This window comes from Bubalus bubalis, chromosome 9 (assembly GCF_019923935.1).
Source record: "Bubalus bubalis isolate 160015118507 breed Murrah chromosome 9, NDDB_SH_1, whole genome shotgun sequence".
NCBI classification, from domain to species: Eukaryota; Metazoa; Chordata; class Mammalia; order Artiodactyla; family Bovidae; genus Bubalus; species Bubalus bubalis.
This window is the reverse complement of record NC_059165.1, coordinates 39,357,593-39,385,558: the sequence shown is the minus strand read 5'-3', so window position 1 is coordinate 39,385,558 and position 27,966 is coordinate 39,357,593. Positions and strand designations below refer to the sequence as shown.

Genomic DNA, 27,966 nt, shown 5'->3' with positions numbered 1-27,966 from the left:
GGTGAAAGTGCTATCAAGGGTTTGGGGCTAGAGGAAGAACAGAGTTCATAGAACTCCAGAATGCCCACCCCTGACTTCCACTAGATCATCTATTTCTGGTTTCCATGTCAGGCTATCATGTAACATTACTCAAAAAAATTTTTTTACAGTTTGGAAATCACTCTCCTGATTGAACCTACTCATTTTTCAGGAGAGGAAAATACAGCCTAGAGAAGTCATCTGACTTCCAAGTTTGCACAGTAGCTACTAATGGAATCGGGACTAGAATTCCAGACTCAGAGATCAGCACACTTGCCTAAGTAAGGCTACTGAAGCATTCTCTTACAAATATACACTTCTAATCAACATAACTGTCACTAAGAATATCAACAAATACTATTGTCATATACCTCCCTATAAGTGTGTGGTACTGTAGGGCTTAGAGGGGCAGAATGCAGGGGTAATATCAGGAAGGCTTCTGGAGAACTAATGTCTGAACAAAGTTTTGAACAGTACGTACGAGTTAACCAGTTGTAAAGGGGAAGAAATGGGAGTAATTACAAACATTAAACCTCTTTGAAATAGAGAACTATGTTATAAATATAAGGCCTATTGTTCTGACCAAATTACCAAGTGTATCAATCCGAGACCAGTTAGGAAACACCAAGCATATTAATATTTCAAATCAGAGGATTTAATCCAATGAACTACTTACAAAGTGTTGGAAATGCTAGAAGAATAAATAGGAAAAGTTGAGGTAAGCTGAAGACTAGGAAAAAGCAGAAAGCAGCTACTACTCCAAGGGTTCAGACAGAGACAACAGCATGTTATTATCCAAGGGCAGGAATGTACTTATGACTGCATTTCTAGGGGTGCCAGAAAGGGCGATAGAATCATGAAGAAGGGACCTCTGGGTCTGTTGTAGGACCACCAGGGAGGGTTCTTCCAAGCTGGTACTGAACTGTTGTGGCTGAGGTTAGAATCTTCAGAAATGCAGTCACTCCCAAAAATTGCACAAAGAACATATCTTCTCACTTCCTCCCACCTTCCAACATCCAACCACTGCTTCCCCTTGGCTGAAGCTACACAGGGGATATGGAAACTGTGGTTTGCAGAAGTCCAGGCCCTGTGATGAAGATTAAGGTGTGGAAAGGTAAGAATGGTGCTGAGAATAAGCAGGAAATAATCAGCACACCACATTTTCTGAATGTTACCTTCTTCCCAGGAATTTTGCCAGGGTCTGTGCTCTCCCTATAAACACATAATGACAGAGTAATATACCCACAATAGCAACCCAGTAGTAAACACTGCAGCTTTTTTAATCTGTCCAGTACCTGAAGTATCTTCCTTTTTTAGGAGGGGGAATCCCCCACTGTACAAGATGAAACTTTAGATCTTGAAATTCCCAGCTTCCCCTGTAACTAGGAGGCGACATATGACCAAGGCTCCACCAATCAGATACATCTATTCTTAGACTTGGAACCAGGAGCTAGTGACACAAAGAATTAGAGACAGGGAGCTTCCATCCTGATGGAGAAGTAGCCATATCCAGATTTTCCAGTGCTGTGGCAACTATGTCCTGACCAAACTGGTTAGGCATGATCTAGAGGCCCAGGGATTTTGAAAACTATTTAAATCTTTCTAATAATTTCATTTTCTGCTTAAATCCTCTAGAATAATTGTCTGTTGCTTGCAACCACGAACCTCTACTAGCATAAACTCCTTCTTTGTTTTGTAACCAGAGATCTTATGTCTTCAGTCTAGCACGTAAGATTGCCCATGAGTTTTAGGGAGTTTCATCTCCTATAATATCCAAGAGAAATAGGTAATGGCAAATAAGCAGACTGGCCTAGAATCCTCTAGAAGTCCTCAGAGGCTGAAGTGTGCTACCAGCTTCCAACATCCAGAGGTGTAGAAGCAAGCCATCTCCAGCCATGACTTTGAAGAAAAGTCACTCTCCTTGAAGGTTAAGTTCGAAACCCACAAGATTCACCCCATCCAGGAAGCTCTTGGCTTTATCACATCTCCCCCTCTCCCAGACCAAGCACTATCGTATATTACTAAACTCTACCCCCTTGCAATGTCAGAACCTCCAGCCTCCTTGTAATGTTAGCAAAGGATCTCTAAGGAGTAGGACACTCACCCCACTCTTATTCTAAATTGTCATCTATTAAATTAGTCATCTAATGTTGCACGATAAGTCACTTCAAAACTTAGTGGCTTAAAACAAGAGTGGTTTATTACCTTTCATGGATTTTGAGGGTCAGGAATTCAGTCAGGGCACAATAGGTATGGCTTATCTCTGCTGCACAATGTTTGAGGGTCTCAGCTGGAAAACTCAAATGTTGGAGGGTCCATACATCTAAGGGCTCATGCACTCATATATCTAGAGGTGATGCTGTCTGCTGGCTGAGCACCTAGCTGGGGTGACCAGCTGAAACACCTCCTACCCATGCATGCCCTCTCCACAACTTGGGCTTCCTTACAATATAGCACTGCATTCCAAGAGCCAGATGGAAACAGTATTACATTCTAACCTCAGAAGTCATGTGGCATCACTTCTATCACATTCTATCAGTCAAGGCAGTTACAAAGATCCACCTTATTTCAAGGGAAAAAAACAAAGACCTCGACTTCTCAATGGAGAAATGTCACATTGTAAGACAAGCCTGTGGAATGGGAAATACATTTACATGGTTTCCTTGAAAATACTTTCTGCCCAGTCACCTTAAGTAATTCTCAGGTTAAAAGGGCCCCTTTGGATTCATTCTCCTTTGGTCATGTAGCAGCTCACTCTGCACCTGACCTTCTAAGTATCCCATCCTCAGTGAGTCCATCCACCTTCTAGGAAGGGGACTACACTCAGTGAGTCCCAGGTGTTCTTGTGGATCCTTCTTCTGAGAAGCAGTAAATGCAAATGTCATCTCAATAGAGCTCTCTGTTACACACACGAACCTGAAGATACTGATTTCAGTAACGCGTTGGAGCTGTGCCCTGCTTTATGGCTCACTGCACTTTTACTTGCACAGCTTATTTAATCAATAAACTCCAAGATGATTTTTATAATAAATAAATAAAACCACACAGTATTAAGGACGAACGTGGCTTGAAAATTGCTCACCCTACACTTTCACCACTCAACTTCTGCCACCTTGAATTATATTCATGAAGACCTAGCACCTTGAGGGCTGACACCTCAGCATAAAATACATTCCACATCAGCAAACTTGTTGAGGTGGGAAAGGAAACCAGGTAGGATGGTGGCTTCCACAACAGAAAAATGAGGCCCTAAACTTGAATTAACGTCCCCAAGCAAAGGATCCTGCAGGAGGTGGATGATTTGGAAGTGAAAAGACACCAAATAAATTGACTGCTTTTAGCTCTCAGGCAAAGCATCAGTGATTCATTGCTGAGAATTTTCACAACACTCTCCCGCAACCTTGCTCCCTCAGTCCTTTGCTTTAGGCTAGGTTTGACTCCCTGTGAGATAAGATAAAATAATTAAATAAGACAATGAGCTTAAATATAGTCCCTGGTCCATAAGAAGTGTTCATGCAATGCTTAACAAAGATGAAGATGAGGATGAAGATGCAGCATAGAAGAAGGGTCTCCAAGTGACAGTCACAGCCTGGAAACCAAGAATGAGAGTTGAACATATTGTAAAACAAAATGGGGAACAAGATATGCATGTCAGCACCTCAAAGGTAAAGATTTGGGGGTTGCACCAAGCTAGGAAGAAGGGAAAAGGTCAAATGTCAAGAAAGATACAATTCACTATTTCTTTCATCCATTCATCCATTCAGTAGTCATTCAGTAAATATTTCCCCAGCCCTTGCTACGTGTAAGGTGCTCTGTACTGCCAAGGAACTGGTACTGTCTGAGAAAGCTGAGCAGAGAGGCAGTCAAGAGCAATATATCATCAAAAGTCTTTTGGAAATACCAGTCCAGTGATGTGGGGCTATGCTGGTGGGTCAGGAAACAGAGTGGAGACTTGCAGCCTTCTGCTGTAGTTCAGATAGCCTCACAGGCATTGAATCTGCCACCAGGTTCTGGGAATTGAAAATGCTATGGGAGTCTAGATTGGAAAGGCTTGTCCCATTTGGACGATCCCAAGTAAACCAAGTATCTCTTAGGGCCAAGATCTGAGGCAGATCTGGTTTCAGTGGTCTCGGCTAGCCCCTCACATGGCCAAAAGAGGCAGCTACCTATTTCCACAAGGGGCCAGCCAGCCCAAAGCCGTCCTTGTTGAACTGCCAGATACTCCCTCACCAGAGACAGGCTCATAGGGAGACATCTATTCAGTGTCTCGGTCCATGCACATATACCAAGAGCTTACTATTTGCCAGTCTCTGGTTTAGGCCTGGAGATATGGTATTAAATAAAACAAATGAGGTCTCTGCCCCTTGGGGTATATGTTCAGGTTGGGGAAACAAACAACTAGAGAGCCACAATCCCTTATCTGAAACAGTCACCACCAGATGTTTTCTGGGGGGATAGAAAATTTTTCACATTTTAGAGAGGTCTTGCTGTTCAAATTTCATAAGATACTTTATACCCCATAGAGTCTGGGCCAGCTCTTCATAACCAAACACTTTAGCAGCTCTGTAGCTGCACATATCCACATTTATACTAAGACAGATAAATTAAAGAGACAGACAGTTTCACATCAGTTAAGGTCAGATTTTGCTACAAAAACTGAAAATTTATATCAAGAACAAACTGATGAGTGCCAAACCCATTTTTTTTAATGTTCCATTTTCAGGGCATTTGGAATTTTAGAATCACGGAGGAGGACAGTAAACAAGATAATTTTAGATAGTGATACAGACAATGCAGATAATCAAAAGAGGATCATATAATCCTGAGTGAAGCAGCGACAGAGCAGCCTCACAGAGATGGGTTCTTACCTGAAGCACAGTGCAAGGCCCTCATACACACTGTCTCAGGTCAAGCCTCTACTCCCTGGGATGTAATGCTGTAACTTCCATTTGACTGGGACTGGAGAACTGGTACTCAGAACCTCGCTCTAGGCCAGTATTTCCCAGATCCCCACAGAAAAGTACCATTTGTGGTTTTACCATGTTCACATACCTTAGGGTTTGTCCTTAGGGTTCTCCTTTAAATCAAATCAGTTTTTTTAACTTACATAAATTTATTTTTAAAGGAAGCATTATAGAACCACCGTAAATGGAAAGATGGTGTCTTTGCAGTACACATAAAAATGTTGGCCTCCACTATGGAGAACAGTGTGGAGACTCCTTAAAAAACTGGAAATAGAACTGCCTTATGACCCAGCAATCCCACTGCTGGGCATACACACTGAGGAAACCAGAAGGGAAAGACACACGTGTACCCCAATGTTCATCGCAGCACTGTTTATAATAGCCAGGACATGGAAACAACCTAGATGTCCATCAGCAGATGAATGGATAAGAAAGCTGTGGTACATATACACAATGGAGTATTACTCAGCCATTAAAAAGAATACATTTGAATCAGTTCTAATGAGGTGGATGAAACTGGAGCCTATTATACAGAGTGAAGTAAGCCAGAAAGAAAAACACCAATACAGTATACTAACACATATATATGGAATTTAGAAAGATGGTAACAATAACCCTGTATACGAGACAGCAAAAGAGACCCTGATGTACAGAACAGTCTTTTGGAATTTGTGGGAGAGGGAGAGGGTGGGATGATTTGGGAGAATGGCATTGAAACATGTATAATATCATATAAGAAATGAATCACCAGTCCAGGTTCAATGCAGGATACAGGAAGCTTGGGGCTGGTGCACTGGGATGACCCAGAGGGATGGTATGGGGAGGGAGGTGGGAGGGGAGTTCAGGATAGGGAACATGTGTATATCCGTGGCGGATTCATGTTGATGTATGGCAAAACCAATACAATATTGTAAAGTAATTAACCTCCAATTAAAATAAATAAATTTAAATTTAAAAAAAAAGAATAAAATATAAAATTAAAAAAAAAATGTTGGCCTCCACACCACCTAAAGTTATCTATGTAGACCATACTTGGAGAAATGCTGACCTAGGCCAACAAGTGGAACTCAGCCTGAGCCCAGTATTCTTCCTCTTGCCAGGCATTACCTTTCTAGACAAGGATGGTAGCAAAGACCAAATGGACCTATTTCCCAGCTCACCCCACATCTTAGACCCAAAGGAGTCTTCATCTTCCTAGGAATGTGTCTGGAATAAACTCTGACGGTTGAAGAAGAGAAGTAGCCTCTAGGCACTGTGTTAAGCGCTTTACAAATAGGGCCTTGCTCAAGCTTGACAACCCTGGGGTAGATGACGCAACTACCTTCATTTCACAAATAAAGAAAAGGACACTAAAACAAGGGGCAGCCAAGGTCACAGAGCAACCAGAGGTAGAACTGGAATTCATACTCACCTCTCAGACATCCAAAGCTTGCATCCAATATTTGTAACTGCAGCCTTCCCCAGTATCATTCCCATCCTCCCTTTGGCATTCCAGAGTGCTCTGCTACACAGCTCCACTGAAGTTCCTACAGAGGAGTTTGCAGGTGTTGTGGCTGTCATTTTCATCCACCAAGCTGAGAGCTCCTAGAAGGCACAGCCCATGTTTTAGTGCTTCCTAAAGACTGTAAGATCTAAGAAAGCAAGGATCATCTCTGTCTTGTTCAGCTCTGTGTCCCCTTCACATAGCACAGTGCCTGACACCTGCAGGAGGTACTCAGTAAATACCTGTTGAATTAATGAATAGATTAATGAAAGAATGGCTGAGCATCTACCCAGGAATCTTGTATCCCAGTTCCCAGCATAGTGCTTGGCATATAGGAAGATCTCAGTAAAGATTTGTGGAATCATAAGAGAACACTCCTGTTACTTACAGATTAAGCAGAACTAAGAATTTCTGATTCTATTATCTAGAATTCAAAAGAAAATGAATTTTAAATGGAACATTCTTCTGTTTCAATAAACAAGCTATCAATAGGCAAAGAAAGAAGAGAAAAAACACTTTCAATTCAGTTATTCAAGATCAGATAAATTTAAAATGTTAAAAGCCTTGGATCTGAAACCAAACCTGAGCCTGAAAAGAGGTATCTTTTCAGCAGTGTGCTACCGGAAGAACATTTGCTGTAATTCCCAGCTTTTGTATCAGTTCCCCAGAGATTGATGGCACCGACCAATTTTAAGTGATTAAATGTGTTCCTGGAATTCTCCAGTGTACTCCTGACTCAGATGGAAGGTGTGTGCTCAGGGAAGGGAGGGAATATCTGATGATCTCTGTTGTTCAGTGAATGTGGGTGTGGAAGGGTGGGGAGGAAGGAGAGGGACCCATGAATCCCTTATTTCACAGGGCTTGAAAATTTAATGTAATGCAAAACCAACCACATGTTGAAGAGCACATTAAGTTATCTGTCAAATCTATTCTTGTTTTCCGATGTGATCATCTCAGGAAACATATTCATCAGCCATGCTCCACTGGAATCTCAGATGTAACATCCTCCTGGACAAAATTCTCAAGGGCAGAGGGTACTGCCTAGGACAGGGCAGATCAAGCATCTTATTCCTCCAGGTTGCTAAGACAGATGCAGGATCATTAAACATATTCAGTGATTGGGGGAAGTGTCTAACTCAGTGCCCAGCATATAAGAATCCAAGAATTCCCTTCTGAAGTGATTAAAAAAAAATTCATGTGGGACTTCCCTGGTGGTCCAGTGGCTAAGACTGTGCTCCCAGTGCAGGGAGCATTTGATCCCTCATCAGAGAGCTAGATCCCACATGCCTCAGCTAAAACCCAGTACAACCAAATAAATAAAAATAGATTAAAAAAAAAAAAGCTCCATGTAACCAAACTCTGTCCAAGTCCCAAATAATTATTTATATAATACGGGCAATTTAGAAATTGCCTGCATTTCTTTCCTTTCACTTTTTCCCCCAGAAACCCTTTGAAACCTTTTGACAACAGCTTTATTATCTCCATGTAGCTGAGCAGGCAATCAAGGCTCAGAAAATCAAGCAACTGACCGAAAGTCACACAGCAAGGAGGTGGCAGAGCTGGAACTGAAGTTTTGGACTCCAGGGGCTATTTCCCTGCACTCCTTGGCCTCTCCCACTGGCTCCTATGGCTGTCTTGACCAGCCCCACATGTGGATGAAACAGGTAGTCATTTAAACAGATTTTTAAAACTTTCTCTGTCTCCAGAAATGTCTCCTCCAATGATCTTCCAAGTTTCCTGAAATCTTTGTCCACCTCTCTTCAAGGTTGAATGCCAGCAGGTAACTCTTCACAGAGTTGTCCCATCTGGGTCCTCAAAAGGACCCAGACCTGTCCATGTTGGTAAACATTTGAGTCAAGATTTTCCTTCCAGACTCCCAGTGCTTTCATCTTTAAAACGAATAGTTTGGGTCCATGATCTTCAAAGTCCCCTCCTGCTGGGACCTTCTCTGTCACTCTGATCTACATGGATATGTAAGTAGTTTGGCCACCTCTTCCTTATCCAGTTATAAAATGCTCAGTAGCAGGATAAGAACAGAGGACACTGGCACCTGAAAAAACAAGTATGCCTGAGAGCCCAGGGGCTGGCATAGCTCCAATTCCAATGCCATCAAGCTAATAACACTCACCACCCCTCCCTGTTCCCTCTCTCTCTCCCTTCCCCTCTCCCTCCCTTGCTCTTCTTCCTGCCTGGCCAGGATGGCAAACCACAGTCAGAGAAGCCCTGGGCAAGGCTGGTCTGTGGCATCTCAACTGGTTCTGCCAATGATTCCACCAGCTGTGCTGGTTTGAATTAGAAGGCGAGAAGTAAAACTGTCACTATTTGCAGATGACATTGTACTATGTGTAGAAAACCCTAAAGTCTCCATCAAAAAACTGTTAGAACTAATAAATAAATTCAGTAAAGTTTTAGCATACAAAATTAATATATAACAATCTGTTGCCTTTCTATACACTAATAACAAACTGTCTGAAAGAGAAATTAAGAAAATAACTCCTTTACATTTGCATCTAAAAGAATAAAATACTCTTAAAAATATAAAACATTGGTGAAGGAAATTAAAAATGATACAAAGAAATGAACAGATATCCCATGCTCTTGGGTTGGAAGAATTAGTATTGTCAAAATGTCCATATAACCCAAAGCAATCTACAGATTTAATGCAATGCCTATCAAAATACCCATGACACTTTTCACAGAACTAGAACAAATAATACTAATATTTATATAGAGCCATGAAAGACTTTGAATTGCCAAAGAAATCTTGAGAAAAAAAGAACAAAGCTGGAGGCATCATGCTACCTGACTTCAAACTATACTACAAAGCTACAGCAATCAAAATATTATGATACTGACACAAAAACAGACATATAGATCAATAGAACAAAATAGAGAACTCAGAAATAACCAACAACAAGGGAGGCAATAATATACAGTGGAGAAAAGACAGTCTCTTCAATAAGTGGTTCTGGGAAAATGGGAGAGCTACATGTAAAAGAAGAAGGCAAACTAATACAGTGTTTCAGGTTTAAAAATAAAATTAAATTAAAAAAAAAAGAAAGAAAATCAGAACATTTTCTCACACCATATACCAAAAAAATAAAAACAAACTCTCAGTATGTAAATGTAAGTCCTAAATGTAAGTCCTCAAACCATAAAACTCCTAGAAGAGAACAGAGGCAGAACACTTTTTGACATAAATCATAGCAACATTTTTTTTAATTAGTCTCCTAAGGCAAACATCAAGGCTGTATATTGTCACCCTGCTTATTTAACTTATAAGCAGAGTACATGAGAAACACTGGGATGGAAGAAGCACAAGCTGGAATCAAGATTTCCGGGAGAAATATCAATAACCTCAGATATGCAGATGACACCACCCTTATGGCAGAAAGTGAAGAGGAACTCAAAAGCCTCTTGATGAAAGTGAAAGAGGAGAGTGAAAAAGTTGTCTTAAAGCTCAACATTCAGAAAACGAAGATCATGGGATCCGGTCCCATCACTTCATGGGAAATAGATGGGGAAACAGTGGAAACAGTGTCAGACTTTATTTTTGGGGGGCTCCAAAATCACTGCAGATGGTGATTGCAGCCATGAAATTAAAAGACGCTTACTCCTTGGAAGGAAAGTTATGACCAACCTAGATAGCATATTCAAAAGCAGAGACATTACTTTGCCAACAAAGGTCTGTCTAGTCAAGGCTATGGTTTTTCCAGTAGTCATGTATGGATGTGAGAGTTGGACTGTGAAGAAAGCTGAGTGCTGAAGAATTGATGCTTTTGAACTGTGGTGTTGGAGAAGACTCTTGAGAGTCCCTTGGACTGCAAGGAGATCCAACCAGTCCATTCTGAAGGAGATCAGCCCTGGGATTTCTTTGGAGGGAATGATGCTGAAGCTGAAACTCCAGTACTTTGGCCACCTCATGCGAAGAGTTGACTCATTGGAAAAGACTCTGATGCTGGGAGGGATTGGGGACAGGAGGAGAAGGGGACAACAGAGGATGAGATGGCTGGATGGCATCACCGACTCGATGGACGTGAGTTTGAGTGAACTCCAGGAGTTGGTGATGGACAGGGAGGCCTGGTGTGCTGCGATTCATGGGGTCGCAGAGTCGGACACAACTGAGCGACTGAACTGAACTGAACTGAAGGCAAACCCAGAAGGCAATGGCAACCCACTCCAGTACTCTTGCCTGGAAAACCCCATGGGCGGAGGAGCCTAGTAGGCTGCAGTCCATGGGGTCACTAAGAGTCGGACACTACTGGGTGACTTTACTTTCACTTTTCACTTTCATGCTTTGGAGAAGGAAATAGCAACCCACTCCAGTGTTCTTGCCTGGAGAATCCCAGGGACGGGGGAGCCTGGTGGGCTGCCGTCTATGGGGTCGCACAGAATCAGAGACGACTGAAACAACTTAGCAGCAGCAGCAGCCTAAGGCAAAAGAAACAAAAGCAATAATAAACAAATAAGATCTAATTAAACTTAAAAGCTTTTGTACAGCAAAGGAAACCATCAACAAAATGAAAAGACAACCTATTGAATGGGAGAAAATATTTGCAAATTATATGACCAATAAAGGGCTTATATTCAAAACCTATAAATAGCTCAATATCAAAAAATCAAACCACCTAATTTTTTAAATGGGCAGAAGGCTTGAATAGACATTTTTTTCAAAGAAGATATACAAATGGCCAACAGACACATGAAAAAATGCTCAACATCATTAATCATCAGAGAAATGTAAATGAAAACCAGAATGAGATAGCACCTCATACCAGTCAAAATGTCTATTATCAAAAAGTCTACAAATAACAACTATTGGCAAGAATGTGGAAAAAGAGGAATTCTCATACACTGTTGGTGGGAATGTAAATTGTAAATTAGTGCAGCCACTAATGTATGTAGTACAGCATTTCCTTAAAGAACTAAAAATAGAGCTACCGTATGATTCAGCAATTTCACTTCTGAGTATATATCCAAAGAAAATGAAAACAGTAATTTGAAAAGATATATGCATCTCAATGTTTATTGATACATGCAGGATTATTTACAATAACCCAGATATGAAAGCAACCTAAGTGTCCATCAACATATGAATGGATATATATATATACTACATCTTATATACCATATATATACTGCATATATATATATACATATATATGCAATGAAATATTACTAGACATAAAAAATAATGAAATTCTGCATTTGCAAAAATGTGGACAGACCTAAAGTATATTATGCTTAGTAAAATAAGACAAATACTATATTTGATATGTTATCACTTATATGTAAAATCTAAAATAGAAAATAAATGAACGAATATAACAAAATAGAAACAGACTCACAGATACAGAGAACAAGTTAGTAGTTCCAGTGGGGAGAAGGAGGGGAAGGAGCCAGATAATGGTATGGGATTAAGAGACATAAACTGCTATGTACAAAATAAATAAGCAACAAGGGTATATTATACAGCACAGAGAATGTAGTCATAATTTCATAATAATTTTAAATGGATTATAATTTATTAAAATACTGAAACTAATATAGTATTTTAAATCAACTATAATATTTTTAAACATTTCTAAAGAAAGAAACAAATTATGCTGGTCTGTGATTCTATCGAATGTATTTGGCTGCTTCTGCATCACCCGTAAGAACTACTGAAGAATTGTCCCTGTTGACCCCTGTCACCACCACAATCCAACAAGTTCAGTGGTTTCCTGCCAACACAGAAAACAAGGGAAAAGAGAGAGAGAGAAAGAGAGAGAGAGACTCCTGATATAGTCATAAAGCATAATAACAGAGAATTATGCCCTTAGATTTTAAAAGTCACTAGATCACAGAATCTGATCCCCAGAAAGAGTGTGTGTGTATGTGTGTGTGTGTGTGTGTGTGTGTGACAATTGAAACTATGATAAGTATCTTTTTTGGTGGGGGATCCATATGCTTAACAGATTTTTTATATACTTAAAAAAAATTTTTTTAATTGGAGGAAAATTGCTTTACAATGTTATGTTGGTTTCTGCCATACAACAGTGCAAATCAGCCATAATTATACGTATATACTCTCCCTCTTGGGCCCCCTACCCTCCCACATTGCACCTTCTAAGTCATCACAGAGCACCAGGCTGGCTTCCCTGTGTTATATAGCAGCTTCTCACCAGCTATCTAGTTTTCATCTGATGGTGTAGATATATACTGATGCTACTTTCTCCATTCATTCCACTCTCTCCTTTCCCAACTGTGTCTACAAGTCCATTCTCTACTTCTGCATCTTCATCCCTTCCCTGCAAATAGGTTCATCGATACCATTTTTCTAGATTCCATATATATGAGTTAATATACAATATTTGTTTTTCTCTTTCTGATTTACTTCACTCTGTATAACAGGCTCTAGGTTCATCCACCTCACTAGAACTGACTCAAATTCAGTCTTTCTATGCCTGAGTAATATTCCATTGTATATATGTACTACATCTTCTTTATCCATTTACCTATAGATGGACATCTAGGTTGCTTCCATGTCCTGGCTATTGTAAATAGTGCTGCAATGAACTTTGGGGTATGTGTGTCTATTAGAATTGTGGCTTTCTCAGGGTATGTGCCCAATAGTAGAATTACTGGGTCATACGGTAGATTTATTCCTAGCTTTTAAAGGAATATCCATACTGTTCTCCATAATGTCTGTATCAGTTTACATTCCCACCATCTGATAAGCATCTAATTATCAATTATACTCAGCAAATTATGCCTCTGACTTACATTCGTAACCTAGGGGTTAAATCAAGAATATGGACATTAGAGGCTGTTAGCACATTAAACATATGTTTATATATTCCAACAAGGTGATTTTTAAATATTTTATTATAATTTTTATTACTAATTATTGACCATTTGCAAGATGCCAGTCACTAAGGATTTTATATGTTACCTCATTTAATCTTTAAAACATTCTATGACATTATCCTGGCAGTATTGACTGCTCCTTTTGTTTGGGAGTTTTCTCACTATCTGATGTTAGTATCAATGAGTAGAAGCTAAGCTAGAGACTTGGGAGAGAATCTCTCACTGAGAGATGGGCAACAGCAATGACAACAAAAAAGTTCAGAACCTCAAAGCATTTATAATTTATATGGAAAAAATAAGGCAGATGTCCAATCAAATCAAACAGTATATGCTGGATGGATCATAAAAATAATTTTCAAATGTTAAGTGGTTTTCTAGGCAAACTGTCAGGCTCTTCTTTCCTTCATTCCATTCTGGATCCTTATGTGCTCTGAAGGAAATACCTACAAGGCTCCTTACTAAGAACTGTCCCTCTCTTATCCATATGGTCACCATGGGTGCCATCCCATAAAAATGTGATGCCCTTTCCCTGGCCAGTGTTGAGGGTTCAGGGCTGGTCGCCTACCAAAGCCTATCCAATGACAGAAGCCATTGCCTAGTGACAGCTGATTGGTTCAGATATAAACCCCGACCCTCAGATTTACCTGAACCCTTCCATGAAAGTTTTGGGACAAGACTGATGTAAAGGACCCAGGCTGGCTGCCCACATGCTAAGGTATAAAAACTAGGACTTTTTGTGGCCTTGTTTGTCATCTTGTTAATCACAGGAAGAGGGTTTCATCCTGTGGAAAGAAACAAAGATGAAATAAGGTATGTGACGAGTTATTCAAAGGGTCTTGAACCCTGAGTCCAATTGCTCCTGAAGCGCAGATACATGCCAGGTTTTAAATTGCTTATGATACTCAACTAACACAGTAAATTGCTGTTTTCACTTAATCCTCTTGGAACTAGTTTTCTAGAACCAAGGGTCCTTAAAAGCACATGGTCCTGGTAGGTCTTACATCTCTGGTTCCAGTTTAAGTCCACCCAGCCAGATTTGGTCACTGCCTGATTCCTGCATTTAGACCTTTCTGGATGTGAGCATTGACCTACCTTTCAACTTGATGTCTTTGTTCTCTCAGTTGGGGCTTCCCTACCCTCATCCCATTCTGCAGAACTCCATCTTGAATCTCCTGTGAAGACAGGGGAATTATTCTTTGGACAGGTTCCAAAGAAACTGTGACACCCAGGGGCAGGTGTGGACAGTGCCAAAGCTGTGTTGGACGGTGCCAGAGCTTCTGTGGGAGAATTTGAGGAAGGAGCAAGCGGATCCAGCTACAAGGGCCAGGGAGGTCCACAGGGATTTAGCTAACCCTCCAAGGCTGGTGGGACTCTAATCAGTGGAGAGGACTGGGATTAAGTGGAAGGAAACTTGAAATGAGTACTTCAAGCAGAAGGAACAAAATAAGCCAAACTGTTTGTGAGGAAATGGGTAAGTCCAGCTTTAGGGGATCGCTAAGTAAAAAAGCCTTCCATCCTGATTCCTATATTATTCAGTAGATTTGACTCCAATTGACTTCATCCTTTCAAAAAATTTTTGCAGGGGGAGGGAGACAGTTGATTACAGGCCTGCTGTTTGAAAAAAAAAAAAAAAAGAATACCTTCAGAAAATATGGAAAATTATGAAATCACCTATAATCTTTCTACCTACTCAGATACAATCTCAACTAATATTTGTCTATCTGCTTATTACCTCTTTTTAAAGCATCTAAACATTTATATGAAAATAGATTTGAGCCATTTATACAGTGTGGCATCCCAGTTTTTTTCACTTTCAATATTTTATGAGCAAAATGTCATTAAATATACACAACATGATTCTACATCATTGTCATTAAAAGGCCTCATGGCATTCTCTGTGTGGGTTTATAGTAATGTCTTAACCAGTTCCCCCTTGGCAGACATTTAAGCTGCTTCCAATCAGGTTGCGAGTATGCGTGTGTGTGTCTTTGCTTTTATATAAAAAACCATGATGACAGATCTTTACACATTTGTTTGCTTGTTTTAGTAAGATAAATTTCAACAAGTGGGATTGCTGTGTTAAAGGACTTTCATATTTTCAAGTCCTTTGATATATATTGTCAAATGCCCCTTAGCAATGTGCCAGTTTACACCATCACTGTATGAAAAAATTTTCCTCACCCTTTACAGACTTTTTAGACTCAGTTTTATTCCTTACTACCTGTCCAGTAGGTAAAATCCAGATATCATGGTTATACAATTTCAGTTCAGTTCAGTTCAGTTGCTCAGTTGTGTCTGACTCTTTGAGACTCTATGAACTGCAGCATGCCAGGCCTCCCTGTCTATCACCAACTCCCGGAGTTTACCCAAACTCATGTCCATTGAGTCAGTGATGCCATCCAACCATCTCATCCTCTGTTGACCCCTTCTCCTCCTGTCCTCAACCTTTCCCAGCATCAGGATCTTTTCAAATGAGTCAGTTCTTCACATCAGGTGGCCAAAGTATTGGAGTTCAGCTTCAACAACAGTCCTTCCAATGAACACCCAGGACTGATCTCCTTTAGGATGGACTGGTTGGATTTCCGTGCAGTCCAAGGGACTCTTAGGAGTCTTCTCCAACACCACAGTTCAAAAGCATCAATTCTTCAGTGCTCAGCTTTCTTTATAGTCCAATTCTCACATCCATACATGACTACTGAAAAAACCATAGCCTTGACTAGACGGACCTTTGTTGACAAAGTAACATCTCTGCTTTTTAATATACTGTCTAGGTTGGTCATAACTTTCCTTCGAAAGAGTAAGCATCTTTTAATTTCATGGCTGCAATCACCATCTGCAGTGATTTTGGAGCCCAGAAAAATAGTCAGCCACTATTTCCACTGTTTCCCCATCTATTTCCCATGAAGTGATGGGATGCCATGATCTTCGTTTTCTGAATGTTGAGCTTTAAGCCAACTTTTTCACTCTTCTCTTTCACTTTCATCAAGAGGCTTTTTAGTTCTTCTTCACTTTCTGCCGTAAGGGTGGTGTCATCTGCATATCTGAGGTTATTGATATTTCTCCTGGCAATCTTGATTCCAGCCTATGCTTCTTCCAGCCCAGTGTTTCTCATGATGTCCTCTGCATATAAGTTAAATAAGCAGGGTGACAATATACTGCCTTGACATGCTCCTTTTCCTATTTGGAACCAGTCTGTTGTTCCATGTCCAGTTCTAATTTTTGCTTCCTAACCTGCATATAGGTTTCTCAAGAGGCAGGTCAAGTAGTCTGGTATTCCCATCTCTTTCAGAATTTTCAACAGTCTGTTTGATCCACACAGTCAAAGGCTTTGGCATAGTCAATAAAGCAGAAACAGATGCTTTTCTGGAAGTATCTTGCTTTTTCGATGATCCAGCGGATGTTGGCAATGTGATCTCTGGTTCCTCTACCTTTTCTAAAACCAGCTTGAACATCTGGAAGTTCATGGTTCACATACTGCTGAAGCCTGGCTTGGAGAATTTTGAGCATTACTTTACTAAAGTGTGAGATGAGTACAGTTGTGTGGTAGTTTGAGCATTCTTTGGCATTGCCTTTCTTTGAGATTGGAATGAAAACTGACCTTTTCCAGTCCTGTGGCCACTGCTGAGTTTTCCAGGTTTGCTGGCATACTGAGTGCAGCACTTTCACAGCATCATCTTTTAGGACTTGAAATTAGCTCAACTGAAATTCCATCACCTCCACTAGCTTAGTTCGTAGTGATGCTTCCTAAGGCCCACTTGACTTCACATTCTAGGATATCTGGCTCTAGGTGAGTGATCACACCATTGTGATTATCTGGGTTGTGAAGATCTTTTTTGTATAGTTCTTCTGTGTATTCTTGCCACCTCTTCTTAATATCTTCTGCTTCTGTTAGGTCCATAATTTCTGTCCTTTATTGAGCCCATCTTTGCATGAAATGTTCCCTTGGAATCTCTAATTTTCTTGAAGAGATCTCTAGTCTTTGCCATTCTATTGTTTTCCTCTATTTCTTTGCATTGATCACTGAGGAAGGCTTTCTTATCTCTCCTTGCTATTCTTTGGAACTCTGCATTCATATGGGCATATCTTTCCTTTTCTCCTTTGCTTTTTGCTTCTCTACTTTTCACAGCTATTTGTAAGGCCTCCTTAGACAGCCATTTAACTTTTTTGCATTTATTTTTCTTGGGGATGGTCTTGCTCCCTGTCTCCTGTACAGTGTCACGAACCTCCATCCATAGTTCATCAGGCACTCTGTCTATAAGATCTAGTCCCTTAAATCTATTTCTCACTTCCACTGTATACAATTTACATGTCCTTTATTAATATACAAATTTTATATGATTATTGATCACTCATGTATTTTATTTATGATTTATCCATTCATATCATTTTCACATTTTTATAATGAATGTTACTCACCTTTTTGTGATTGATCAAAAGAATTTTTTAAATATCTAATGTTAATTACCTATTATTTAAACAAGTTGAATGTATGTTTTAAATATATCCTTTGTGATTTAGCTTGATAATGTGGGAGGTTTTGCCACATAAGTTTTACATTTTTATTTATAGTCATACTCTTTCTTTTATGGTTTCTGATATTAATGCCATTGCTAAAAAGAATTTCCCTAACCCTAAGAAGCTAAAACTATGCACCTATGCTTTCTTTTAGTATTTTCATGATTTAGATGCTTGCATTCAATCTCTATTTGTGTGGAATTTATATTTATAAATATATATATTTATATTGTAAGGTGAGAAGTAAGGCTCTAACTTTATTTTTTTTCAAATATCCAAAACTGACACCATTTGTGTCAATTTTATCACGTATTAATGTCACCTTTATCATATATTAATTTTCATGCATAGTTGATCTTGTTTCAGATGATCTATGCTCTTCCAGTGATCTGCGAGCCTACCCTCTGCCAGTCTCATTATCTAGCATTTGAATCTAGTAGAGCAATTCCCTGGAGAAGGCAATGGCACCCCACTCCAGTACTCTTGCCTGGAAAATCCCATGGACGGAGGAGCCTGGTAGGCTGCAGTCCATGGGGTCGCTGGGAATCGGACATGACTGAGCAACTTCACTTGCACTTTTCACTTTCCTGCATTGGAGAAGGAAATGGCAACCCACTCCAGTGTTCTTGCCTGGAGAATCCCAGGGACGGGGGAGCCTGGTGGGCTGCCATCTCTGGGGTCGCACAGAGTCGGACATGACTATAGTGACTTAGCAGCAGCAGCAGCAGCAGCAGCAGCAGGGCAATTCCCTCCATGTAGCCTTCCTTTTTTGAAAAAAAAAAAAAAAGGCTATTCTTAAGCATTTATTCTTCCAGAAGTACTTTGGAATCATTTTGTTAAGTTCCTTCCAAATCCCATTGATATTTTGGATGGAATTGCCTTAAATTAATAGATTAAACTGTGGGACATTGACATCTTTACAAGACTTCCAGAAGCATAATACATCTTTCTGTTTGTTCAAGTCCTCTTTCATGCTCCTTACTAAAATTTTGTCATTTTTTCCATTTAGGTCCTGTACATTTCTTGTTAAAGTTATTCCTGGGTGTTACATATTTATTTGTTATTGTGAGTTAAATCTCTTTGGCATAATACTTTATAGAAAGTTCATGCTGGTATATAGCAAGCCATTGAGAAATATGTATGTAAAGATGGAGGTGGAGGTAACAGGTAGAGACTGAGATAGACATTGTTGAACCTGTCTGGTGCAGCAGGAGCTATGGAAGAACTCCTGAGAAAGAGGATGAGAGAGAAATGTTCTGACTTTTCTGTTTCATCCCAACACTTTTCTAAAAGTTTCTTGAGGGGTTTCTTGTTCATCTTGGCCTGTCCTCAGCACCTACTGGAATGTAAAAGAATGAAGTGAAGTGAGGTGAAGTCAAGTTGAACCTACTTAAATACAAATGATTGACATGCTGATTCTCTGGAGCCTTGCCACACTTTGACATCCCTCCCTAGTGATGGTTCCCTGTTCCATGTCTTCTCCCTTTGCTTAGTTCAGCATTGTTGATGGCAGAGTCTATGTTTTTTCCATGTTTCTGTTCCCCACATGATCTAACCCAGCCTGGCACAAAGCTCAAACAATGCTCATGTACTCCATGAAGGAGCAGATGTCCTCATCTATAAAGTGGGAGTCTTGAACATCTGCCCTTTGAACAGCCTGTGTGATAGAGTAATTCCTCTTGGTCTCCTAGCTTTGGGGAGGTGAGAAGTGGGTTTTCCTTCCTTCTGTGCTGCCTGCATGTATCTGTTCTCCTCCTGATGAGTCATCTGGCGCCAGACACCATCGCTCTCAGACAGAACATGTCAGGTACTTGCTCAGGAGCAGTGGGGCCATAAATCTATGCTGCGTCCCTGTGGTTACTTAGGGAACCCTGGGGCCCAGCCAGAAAGAGGGGCACTGCAGACAAAGAAGGCTCTGGCCAGCGTCCCAGCCTCCCGGCGACAGCCCAGCCAGCACTTCCCTCTCTCTAGTTTGGAACCAAGGTCCTGTCCCCTGTAGAGGGCAAAGGTGGCCTCCAGCCAAGAGGTTCTGAAATGCACCAAGATCCTCCTACCAGACGTTCAGAGAGACAGAAGGGATCAGTTAGCAAAATGACTGTGACAGGAACCAGGGCAGCTGGAATCTGGTTTTGTACTTCATTCCTTCACCATTACACAGGCAAGCATAGGCAGATCCCCCTTCTACTCTCTGCGGGTATGAGAAGTAAATGAAACATTATATTAAACTGCTTGGCTTAAGTCCTGATCACAGCAAACAATTAACAGAGGCAGTTGTAAATGTCATTATTATTATTTGTACTGAGAGCAGCAATAGTAACTTGTTCTCACTATAATCTCCAAAGTATTTATCCCACTTTAAAGATGAGGAAACTGGGCCCAGAGAGATAAAGTGACTTGCTCAAAGTGCTTCTACTGAGAATCAAAGTCACTGGTTAATAGTCAGCTAGTTACTATAATGCACAGGGATTATTCTACTAAGTCCTAGGGGAAGGACAGACACTATCATTCAGCTCCATTCAGCTCCAGAGCCAGACAGGTGCCCTTACTGTCGCTGCATGATGGCTGGAATACTTCCAGAACTTATTCTAAATGCTTTGTAGTCTAATTCTCAAATCCCATGAACAAGGAGTCCCTGGACTCTCATTGGCTCTGATTGGGTCAGAGTGTCCACTTCTAGAGCTGGAACAGAGGGTCAGCCTAAGCCCAGCAGACAGTAGTGGGCACAAAGGGATGTGGAATGGAGGCTAAGGGCCCAAGCAGGATGTGTGTGTATATGTGTGGTCTTAAAACATTTGCCAAAATGTTTACAGAGATGCTCTCTCTGGATAGTGGAATAAGAAGTTGATTTCTCTTTCGTTTTCTATCTCTTCCAGAGGTTTACCATAAGCATATAGTTTGATAATCTTTTAAAAGCTGTTTTTATTTAGTGGTTAAATAATGCAAATAATATATAGTTATATTAGATATGTTGAATTTTAAGAGTTTGGGGCTGGATATTTGAAGCCTCAGTCCCAGTTCTGGCTCTGAATGACCATGGTCATGTCACTTGTCTGGCCTCAATTCCACTATCTGTAAATGAGAGAAGGGTCACACAACCTCTGCAGTCTCTTCCAGTTATGATTCTCTCCCCTTCTGTGTACATACAGCAAGTGAAAAGGTGCAGATCAGCTGGGTCCTAGGAGATCCGCCTGAATGTGAAGAGACCCTTGAACAACACAGCTTTGAACTCGGTGGATACTCTTACACAGATTTGTTTTCAGTGAATATGTACTATGTAACATAAATACACAATCCCCAATTGATCTGTGGATACAGGAGACCAAGGCTGACTGCAAACCCCTCTGTCTTGACCCCTAAACTCCTTCTCAGCCCCTCTCCCCACCCGCATTGTTCTAGAGTCAACTGCTACTTTCTCTAGTTGCCGCAAGCAGGGGCTACTCTTCCTTGTGGTTCGTGGGCTTCTTACTGCAGCGGCTTCTCTTGCTGCAGAGAATGAGCTCGAGGGTAAGTGGGCTTCAGAAGTTGTGGCACACGGGCTTTGTTGCTCCCAGGCCTGTGGACATCTACCCAATGTCCCCTGCATTGGCAGATTCATAATCACTGGATCACCAGGGAAATTCAGTTTTTTTGTTTGTTTGTAATTTTTTTTTAACTGAAGTAGACTTACTGCATTGTGTTAGTTTCATGTATACAGCAAAGTCATTGAGTTATTCAACTGTATATGTATATATATATTCTTTTTCTGTAATTATTGCTTAATAGAAATCAGTTCTGAATAAAAATGGGCACATTTATGTAGTTGAGAGAGTTTCTTCAGAAGTTGAACATGCTCCCAGAGCTCCTAAAAGAGTGCCCTCCTCAGTGGAGACCAGTTAGCTGACTCCAGCCCTGAGAAATCTCTCCCTCCCTAAGGGAGAAGAATTAACATTACTGGCTGGGCCTACTATGTGTCCAGCCTAATACAAAGTATGTTATATACATCATCTGATATAAACTCATGATGTTGTTACCATCATTTATTCGACAAGCAACTAAAGTCTCCTGCACCATTATTGAATGCTTGCCTTCCCATAAAGATCCTTGGGAGGAAGAAATGCTCTTTGTTCATCTTCATATGTCCCTCAGACCCTAACACAGGGCTCGATAAACACTTGCTAATCATTAGAAACCTCCTATCACTGCTTTTTGGGCTCCATAGAGGATTATTCCTAATATCAAAGGTTTGACCAGCCCCTAGGTTAAGAGAATGATGGTCAGATTAAAGGAGGAGGATAAGGAACAACAGATTAGGTGATTATCCACTGTTGACAGGAAGCTGTCACTTTAAAGAGTTGTCCTGCTATGCACAGGGCATTCAGGAAATAGGACATTGGATAGGTAGACTTTGATCAGGAGCAGATTAGAAAGATCAGGATTAGGGGTGTCTGGAAGCAATCTGAGAGCACTGGGAATTTTATCTTTATTGAAATACAGTGGCTGTACAATATTATGTTAGTTTCAGGTATGCTCCATAATGATTTGTTATTTACATACATTATGAAATGATCACCACAATAAGGCTCGCAACCATCTGTCCGCATACAGAGCCATCACTACGGTACTGACCATATTCCTTATGTTCGATATTATATCCCTGTGACTTGTTTATTTTATCACTGGAGATTTGTACCTCTTAATCCGTTTCTCCTATTTTGTCTACCCTGTCATCTCTCTTCATTCTGTTTCTTCTCTATACCTATTAGTCTGTTTTCCTTTTGTTTTGTTTGTTTTTTAGATTCCACATATAAATGAGATCATGCAGTGTCTTTTTCTATCTGATTTATTTCACTGAGCATAATATACTCTAGATCCATCCATGTTGTTACAAATGACAAGATTTCCTTTTCTTATCAGATGAGTAATTTTCCATTGGGTGTGTGTTTGTGTGTATACATATATCACATCTTTATCCATTCTATCTATGGGCACTTAAGTTGCTTCTGTGTCTTGGCTATTGTAAATAATGCTGCAGTGAACATTGGAGTGCATATATCTTTTCTAATTAGCACTTTTGTTTTCTTTGGGTAAATACCCAGAAGTGCAATTGCTGGATTATATGGCAATTCTATTCTTAATTTTTTATGAAGATCCATACTGTTTTCCATGGTGGCTGCACCAATTTACATTTCTACCAATAGCGCAAGAGGGTTCCCTTTTCTCTACGTCCTTGCCAACACTTATTTGTTGTCTTTTTGATGGAAAACAAAAGCAAAAATAAACACATGGGACTATATCAAACTAAAAGTTTTTCACACAGCAAAGAAGACTATCAGTAAAATAAAAAGGCAGCCTACTGAATAGGAAAATATGTTGGCAAACAGTCTATCCAGTAAGAGATTAATATCCAAAATATACAAAGAACTAACACAACTCAATATCAAGAAAATAAACAACCCAGTTTAAAAATGGGCAGAGGACCTAAATAGATATTCTTCCAAAGAAGACATACAAATGGCCAACAGACACATGAAAAGATGTTCAGGATCACTAATCATCAGAGAAATGCAAATCAAAACCACAATGAGATATCACCTCACACCTGTCAGAGAGCATTAGGATCTTGGACAAGGGTTAGAGTTGAAAGGAAAGGAAGATTGCAGGAGGAGAGTGGATTTCCAACACAAAATTCACTGGAAAAATACGAAGAGTAAAGAAAGACAGACAAACAAATCAAACTTCCTTCTACACAATTTTGCCTATAAGAAGCTCTGGTTTTAGGGATGGGATTAGATGTTGGGATCAAAAAAGTGGGTCAAAAACAAGAACAAAAAAAAAATGTCTAGAGAAAGTCCATTGAAGGACAAAAGTTTCACAAATTTTCCCTTATTTTGTGTTTCAGTTAGGGCTCAAATCAACCTGCCCTTTTCATTCACTCATTCATTCTATTACTCATCTAATAAATATTTATTGAGCACATAGAATCCATCAGACAGTGTACTGGCTCCTCAGATGAGCAAAAAAAAACAATGTGTCTGCGCTCATTGAGTCTGAAATCTAGAGAGAGAGGCAGATATTGATCCAATAATCACATGAAGGTGTGAGTATAAAACACAAACCAGGGGGAATGCCATGAAGCAGAGAGATGTGGTTTTCTGAGAGCAGAGAAAAAAGGAACCTCATCTAGACTGGGGTGGGGAGGGGAAAGACAATCTTCCCTGAGGAATTGACCCCTGATTTGAGATGTGAAGAACCATGGGCCCCTGGCAAGGAATAAATCACAGCAAGTGGAGACGAGTCATTTTTAATGGGTCTAGCCAAAGCAAAACTAGTAGTACTGGTATTCAGACAATCTAAGGTTAAGACCTACACCTTCCAAGAACCCACCTATGAGACATTCAGCAAAGTCATTTGCACTTTCTGGGCCTCCATTTGATGATCTGTAAAATGGGAATGATGGACTAAAATGACATTTCTCAAAATGTGGTCTGCTGATCTTCTGCAACAGAAGACACATGGAAAATGGGTTACTTGTGAAAAATATAAATTCCTGGACCTCACTTCATACCTACTGGATCAAAGTATCTTGGGCTACAATTCTTGTACCTCCTCATATCTAGAAAAGAACTAAAATTCTTCATGGTGATGTCTGCTCCTTGTGACTAACAGAAACCTTTTGCAAAAAAATATGTGCTTGATTGCATGTACTCCCCCTTCACCAAAATCATATATGTACTGACCTTCCCTTGTACCTCTTTGGAGCTATTTCTCAGAGCTGTCTGAAATGCTGTCTTCCTAAATAAAATTTAACTCACAACTCAAAAAAAAATTACATATGTGTATATATATATATATGGTGCTAGGTCCCAAGATCTGCATTTTAAGGCTACTCTAGGTGGCTCTTATGCTCAATAAAGTTTGAGCATCTGGGTAGGCAAACTTTTACCTGCTAAGTGGCTCTTTGTTTCTTTCTAAATTCCCAGGTTCCCAATGGAGCAGCACCAAGAAGAGGTAAAGTGGGCAGTCCTCCAGACTGAGAGAAGGAACCTACTAAAGTTTTCAGGTGGCAACAAAAGGTCTGAGCTTTTACACCTGGAGTTGGTCCAGTTGTTTTAGGGACAAGTTCCCCAGACTGACTTGAGAGAAAATAGCTCTAGACTGATTTTTTTTTAAGGTTTATGAGTGTTTTGTTAATATGTATTTTTGTTTATTTATTTGGCTGTGCTGGATCTTATTTGCAGCACATGAGACCTTTGATCTTTGTTGCAGTGTGTGGTATCTTTAGATGAGGCATGTGGGATCTAGTTCCCTGACCATGGATGGAACCAGGGCCCCCTGCAATGGGAGTGCAAAATTTTAGCCACAGGACCACCAGGGAAGTCCCTGATTTTTTTTTTTTTACCTTCCACTCCACTCCTGGGATTTACTTGAAAATATATATTTACTGAAGTCTGTTCCCTGCCCTTTTCCCTCCCTTCTTCTTTCCCTTCTCATGACTCTGGTTCTCTGCAGTTTTGGGAGCCAGTGGAGTTTCACATAGGTCTCCCCTTCCTTTCCTGCCTTTCTAGGACATGATTGGTCACCTCTGATGTGAGCTGCCCTGCCTGCTGGGCCAAGCTGTTTCCCTTTCCCTCTGCACAGCAAGCTCACAGAACCCACCACCCACAAAGCCCACCCCACCTCCAAGGCACCAACACCCATACTGGTGGTCTCCAACCACATTTTGAGTCTCTGTGTGAAGAAATATTTCCAGCAGGTCCTGAGCTCTCTAGGTGTAGTAGAGCCAGTCTCACAAGTTGCCTTTCAAAGGCCAGGTATATTATTTCCACCTACTGGCCAAAATGCTTGTATTAAAATGAAATAGTGCATATAAAGCACTTAACTCCAGCCTAGCACACAGAAAACTCTCAACAAATGTTAGTGTCCTTTATATTTATGTTATTTTTCCAGCCACTGTTTGTTTAGGGGTATTTATAAGGGAAGAAAAAAGAAATCAGCTATATCAACTGGCAAGTAAGAGGTTGAAAGTATCAGTGAGAGATCAACTAGGAAGATCTGTACCTACATGGTCCAGATACTGAGAATCCTGTTGTATGTTTTTAAGATATACAGAACATCAACAATAACTAGCTGAGAGCTTTCTAGGACCAGGCAAAGTTTCATTTAATCCTCATAAGAAGTATTAAAATCCACATTTTACAAATAAACAGAAGCTTAACTAAACAAAGTCCCAAAGTGACAAAGCTAGGAAATGGCAGCAACTTGAATTTAATCCAATGTTTAATAAGCTACTTCCTTAGGTCTAAATGCTATCTCTCATGCTGTCTTAGGAGGCTATATCTGCTTTCTCTGTCTCTCTCTCTCTCTGAGATAGACAAATAGACAACAGTTGATTTCCATCATAAGATTAATAACTTTTGCAGTCCTTAAAGGCAATTTTTAAATCAGGTCCCCTACGCTTCTTCTTGGAAGAAGTAAGGCTCAAGCCTGATACAAGCTCTTGCCCTCACTTGATGTTCCCAGGGAGGGGTTAGCAGGAAAGATGCAGTCCTCAGATCTCACCCAGAGAAGGGACCACATTGCGTGGTAGCACACAGACCAGAACAAATTCTGTCTCTCTGACCAAGGTCTCTGACCTGCTGAGATACCCAGACATTCCTGTCACTTTATCTGTGAGGTCAGCCTACAGTCAAACTCAGGTTATCTGAGAGGTGAAAAGTGCCACCTTTGAGTCAAACCATATCTGTTCTAATCCCATCTCTGAATAATCTTGAGCAAATTAATAAATCACTCTTATCCTCAGTTTCCTTACCTGTGAATTAGAGCCAACAGAATCTTCTACAAAAGTGTTGTTTACAGGGTTAAATAAGATGATGCCTGTGAATTAGCGTGACACAGGCTTGATGCGTAACTATACTCATAGTTAATTAACATAGGGCTATTGGAAGAGGGCAATGCTTATGTCTAAACGGATAGTACTCTAAAGAATTAGGGAGATATTTGGAAGCTTTTCCAAGAACTTGTAATTCACACCATGCCCTAACTGCTCTGTGCTATGTGCTCAGTTGCTTAGTCATGTCCAGCTCTTTGCGACCCTATGGACTGTAGCCTGCCAGGCTCCTCTGTCCATGGGGATTCTCCAGGCAAGAATACTGGAGTGGGTTGCCATGCCCTCCTCCAGGGGATCTTCCCAACCCAGGGATCAAACCCAGGTCTCCCGCATTGCAGGTGGATTCTTTACTACTGTCTGAGCCACCAGGGAACCCCCTATCTAGAAGTTTCTACAAAATCTTCCACATACCCTATCCCCGAGCACTTACCAGGGCAGTCCCACAAGAGGCAGAAAACCAATGCTCCTCCTCCTTCTCCCTTCATCTTTTCATGACTCCCAAGGCAACCTTCCAAATCTGTGGGTCTGGCGTCCAGTAAACAGTAAAGAAACGCTGGGCATTTCCTGACCCAGCGTTCCTCAGGACACGATCGAGATGGGCAAAGCCAACTGCCTCTTTCTCACAGGCCTCCCTCCTCCACCATGTCCACGGGGCCTGACGTGATCTCACACACATTTCCCAAACATGTCCACCCCGATCCCTGGGTCCTGCCCAGTCACCTCTGCCAGAGGAGCCAGAGATCACTCTATGACATCACTTCCTTGCCTTGCTCCCTAGGGGCCCGGTCTGTCTACTCCAAAGCTTGGCTCTAACACTTTGTCCAGATACAATTTTTAGATGCCCCCAAGGAAAAAGGTTCCCACCAGTTCTTTTAGACCTTTCTGAACTTGGTGGCCACCACAAGTGAAAATCCCCCAAAAGAGGTTTGATGGTTTGGTTCAAAGAACCCAAATGAGGAAGAAGAGGAAGTCAGAGAAACACGAGACCTATGTCAAATATTTATGTGTTTCCTTATTTAACTCACATTACTGTTCAATGTCAGGCACAATTCTCTCTACATCCTCAGATGCACATTCCCATTATCCATCTTACACTGTGAACTCCAGGAGGACAAAGAAGGCCAGCGTCCATTTACTTTATTCTATGCAAGTTCTCCTCCACGATCAATGGTAAAACACTGAATTCGTTCTGTTGCTCAAGAGTAGTAGAGGTTACACCAAGATAAAGTTAGAAGGAGCAAACAAAAATAAGAAGCAACAGGGTGGCGATC

The 27,966-nt window shown here is 40.6% G+C and overlaps 1 long non-coding RNA gene across 1 annotated transcript; it reads right to left on the bottom strand.

Annotated features, from left to right (window-relative positions):
* Window positions 1–651: 651 nt before the first annotated feature.
* LOC123335018 lies at window positions 652–27,734 on the bottom strand. The gene is made up of 4 exons (XR_006553234.1): window positions 27,126–27,734; window positions 14,407–14,486; window positions 6,394–6,566; window positions 652–1,105 (listed from the first exon to the last, which is right to left on the bottom strand). It is a non-coding gene; the product is annotated as an uncharacterized LOC123335018 (long non-coding RNA).
* Window positions 27,735–27,966: the final 232 nt, after the last annotated feature.